The following is a 4,019-nucleotide window of genomic DNA, read 5'->3' as shown; positions in this document are numbered from 1 at the left end:
CCTGCCTCGCTCGGGGGCCGCCGACAGCGGGGAACGACCGCAACGCGTCCTCCGCGCCCCGCGGCCCGAGCCGGGCCGTCCCGCCGACATTCCTCGCAGCTCTCCACCGGCACGCACGATGCGTTCAAACTCCAGGAGCTCCTCCCCGCTCCCTCCCTCCGCGCACACGGACGGGCTCGAGAGGCGGCCCTGCCTCTGTCAGCGCGGTTCCTATGGCGACTGCCGGCCGAGCAGATGGGAAGGGAGCTCGTCGGCGAGGCGGATCTGCCTCCTCGGATTCCTCCGCTCTTCCCTGTCCCGCCGGCCCCTCCTCGCTCCAGCGCTCTCCCCAGGGGCTGCTCTGCTGGCGTTCGGCCCGGGCTCAGGCTGGAGGAAGGCCAAGCTTTGAATTCATTTAGTAAAACCACAACATAAAGCAGCTCTCCTGCTCAGGAAGCAGGGCCCGTGTAGTCTCGGAGGCAGGCCGGGCCCTGCGCTGCCAGCTTGCACCTTCTTGTTTAATACGGACAGGAACAAGAAAAGCAGCAGCTGTCAGTTCAACACACTCAAAATCCTTCCCCAGCCCCGGCTGTCCGTGGGGGGAGGAAAAAAGCAGAGGTGTAACTCATCACTTATTAAATGCAGGTGAAAGGGAGACACAGAACTCCTCAGTCCTGGGGTTTGCTGCTGGAGTCTGTCCTGCAAGGAGGGCACAGTGATAAGGGCAGGGCAGGAGGGACCTTCAGCACAGAGCACAGCCCTGCTGCTCCCCTGAGCCAGCATCCCGCACAGCAAGGTCGGCAGATCCCGCATTTGCCTCTTTTCTTTTAGAAATACAGGATGAAAGAGATAATAACAAACTCAATACCAGGCAGCACCTGGGGGGATCCCTACAGGACCCTCACTGGCAGGTGACATTGCTGAGGTTCCACAGGGGCAGCAAAACTACTTGGCAACACACCACTCCTGCACAGTCTGTTTGAAACCAGCACAAGGAACTAACAGCATCAGCATCCCTATCCCCGTGCTCTTTCATGAGCCCAGGGCTGGGATCTGCAGGAACAGCAGGAACCACCACAGCGCCAGGGGAAGGGGACACTGCTGTGATGGAATGCTTTGAGATGGAGCCACACAGCCTGCTGCTGGCACTGCATCATCAGACCCCTGTCCCACGCACCTCTAAAAGCAGGACTGATAGCAAGAGTGCTCTGTGCTATAGAGGAACATCAGCCATGCTGTGCCCACACCAGATCTGAACTGGAAAACAGCTCTGAGTTGAGATGCACGTCACATGGGCACGTCAGATGCCTCCTTGCCCCGTCTCAGCTACACAATTCACTTCTGTACTGAGAACATGATTTACTTTCTTCTCCCCCTTGGGAAGTTTTCCCACGTCTTAGTGTATTATCAGCCCAGATGATGGGACAATCACTAGGGCTCACTCACAGTTTGGGGCAGAAGCACATGAGCAGCAATAGCTGGAGAAGCACAGACACAAGACGTCTCTGTGCCTGGGAAGCCCTACCTCAAGTGGGTACAACTGATTCATATCAAACACAGAATAAGGACGCCTGCCCCATCAGCAGTGCTCGTGGACCAAGCTGGGACCAACAGGATCCCTGCTGGATGACAGACAGCAGCAAGCAGCAGAAGGCAGCTTTGGGAATCCAGGAGCAAGCAATCCAGGACAGGCCCCAACTGCAGCATCACAAAGCGGACACTCGTCACAGAAGCAACACTAACAGTCTAGCAAACCCCCCCGCCGGCTCCCCCCATCACTGGGAGGAGCAAGGACCCAACGATTCGCAGCACTGCCTTCCCAGCGGACAGCCGGTGCCGCGGAGCACAAAGCACTGCTAAGAAATCTGCTGAGCTGGCACTTGGACTCGCTCACCTCCAGCACAGCAACAGCCTCTCTGCTGGATGCCCTCTGAAATGTAACTTTATCCCACCGTGTACATTCGCTAATCAATCCTAGGCGTAGAGCAAAGCAGAAAACAGTGCTTTTTTCCACTGGAATGAGCCCAAATATGCACGATAACAGATCCCACTCAAAGCTATTAGAAACTCAAGCATTTCAGCGAGCTCTGCATCTCGCATCGCAGAGGGAGCATACTTCTGCCATGGCATCATCTGTTCTCAAATTGTGTATTTGAGAGGCTTCCTAATGACCTCATACAGCACATGTGACCGGTAAGTCATCTTTCTCAAAGGACTAGAAATAACATCAACAGACCCTGTTTTGGTTTTGCACAGAACTGCTTTCTGCAGCACGAGCAGGTTTCCAAACTGCAAGGAAGCAGAACCAGTGCGGGCCAGGCCTCCAACAGACTGTGTTTGGCTTCAGCAAAGATCAGACCGATGAGCAGATGAAGACCCAACAGCAGATACTTACATTCCATACACAAGTTTAGACACCAACTTGTTTATTCTACTGCGGTGCAATTTGGCTGTTTTGGAGGCGCTCATGTGGTACCCTGCAACCCAGAAACATTTCAGGAACATTATCAGAAGAGATAAAAAGTGCTCTCAAAATAATAATAAAAAAATAACGCTTTGAAAGTACTGTTAATTATTTACAACTTGGGCATGTTTCAGCAGGCTTAAAAGCAGCTTTTGCTTCTGGTGTTAAAAAATAACACCAATACTTTGGGGAGTCCAAACAACAAAGCAGAGATTTGAAATTCATGGCTGGTGAACTGGAGGAATGTGCACCGAAATCAGGAAGCTTCCTTGGCTGCTGCACCGTCAGGTGGCACCAGGAGAAGTGAGCGAAAGGACACTGGTGCTAAAGGAGAAGCAACTCAATAAGCAGCTGAAGACAGACTGACAGTGTTGAACAACCCAGCAGATCCCTTTTTATGGTGCACAAAGCTCCCGAGGAAGAAAAGCCACACAATCACTGCAGAAATGAAGGCCAGAAGAGCATCTCTGGCTGAGCAGGGATAAGGGGGCTGAACAGCAGGGACAGTCCCATCACAGTGGTTGGACCTGCTGCATTAACACCATTTACTCTTTCAGGGAGAGGCAATGGAAGCCAGCTTCCCCCCTTCACCTTTCCAGGCCCTTCTGGTGCAGTGCAGAGCCTGCTGCACAAGTGCTCTGCTCACAGCCCATGCCCAGCCCCCCAGGGCTGCTCAGCCACGCTCTGCTGCTGTCAGCCTTCAGCACGGCACACACTGCCTCCAGCCATGCACCTGGGAAGGGAGGGAGGCAGAGCAGAACTTGGCACAGCAGGGAGGGAAAGTGGGAGGTGTGCGAGGCACCCTCCAAAAATACTGTCAGACCACAGTGATGGATGACACGCTGCCCAGAGGTGTAACACCGCTCCATGGTAGGACAAGGCAGTGCACATGGTGACACGCAGATGCCTGACGTGGGACAGACTCTTGCCATACTCAGCCCCATGTGGACCCAAACAGTACAGAAGACAATAGGGATTGGAGGGAAGCAGTCAAAGGCTCATTTCTCAGATCATGGTCTCTGCTGGGACATGGAGCAGAAGAGGACTCAAACACCACTTTGGCACCCAGGGAAAAGAACGGCTGCAAAGGGAGTGAGTGAAGGAGAGACTCCTCCTCCCCAGCCCCCAAAACCTCCCTCACTTGGAGCTGTAATGCTATCAGTTCAGTTTCAACCAGCAGCACCCAGGAGCCTTCTATTTGCTCTATTTGTAAGCACATTCCTCAGCTGTTACGTTTTGGGCTGTCTCAAAAATGGGAATGAGAGCAGAGAGAAGGCAAGTCGTGCTGACTTACACCTGCAGGTCAGAACAAGCAGAGCGAGATCAGCTTAGCTGTAGTTGTACTGACAGAGGCCCAGCAAAGACGTCACCCAGACGAAGAGTAAACTCCTGGCATACAGCAGAGCTCAGCACAGACGTTTGTAAACACTTTCCCTTGGCCATCCACGCCAACTGAACTGTCAGAAAGGAGCACAGAAAAACATTATCTGCAATCAGCCATTCCTCCCTATCCCCGGACACGGGACCTGCCCAAGTGGGACATCTCCAGCCTTGCACAGTGAGCCACGTGCCCTCC

At 53.7% G+C, this 4,019-nt stretch overlaps 1 protein-coding gene across 2 annotated transcripts in view; it reads right to left on the bottom strand.

The window, feature by feature from the left end:
• Positions 1 to 297, bottom strand: part of LOC100551074 (discoidin domain-containing receptor 2-like) — a 39,447-nt gene extending 39,150 nt beyond the window's left edge. Inside the window, exon 1 of one of the 2 annotated variants that reach the window (XM_010720764.2) lies at positions 5 to 297. The gene's annotated coding sequence lies outside the window, so the exon portion shown is untranslated. The remainder of the gene's footprint in view (positions 1 to 4) is intronic. The other variant, XM_003211198.4, reaches the window with a different exon arrangement.
• Positions 298 to 4,019: the final 3,722 nt, after the last annotated feature.

Source organism: Meleagris gallopavo, chromosome 19 (genome assembly GCF_000146605.3).
Source record: "Meleagris gallopavo isolate NT-WF06-2002-E0010 breed Aviagen turkey brand Nicholas breeding stock chromosome 19, Turkey_5.1, whole genome shotgun sequence".
Taxonomy (NCBI): domain Eukaryota; kingdom Metazoa; phylum Chordata; class Aves; order Galliformes; family Phasianidae; genus Meleagris; species Meleagris gallopavo.
Note: the sequence above shows the minus strand (reverse complement) of the source record. Positions and strands in the feature narration are given on the sequence as shown.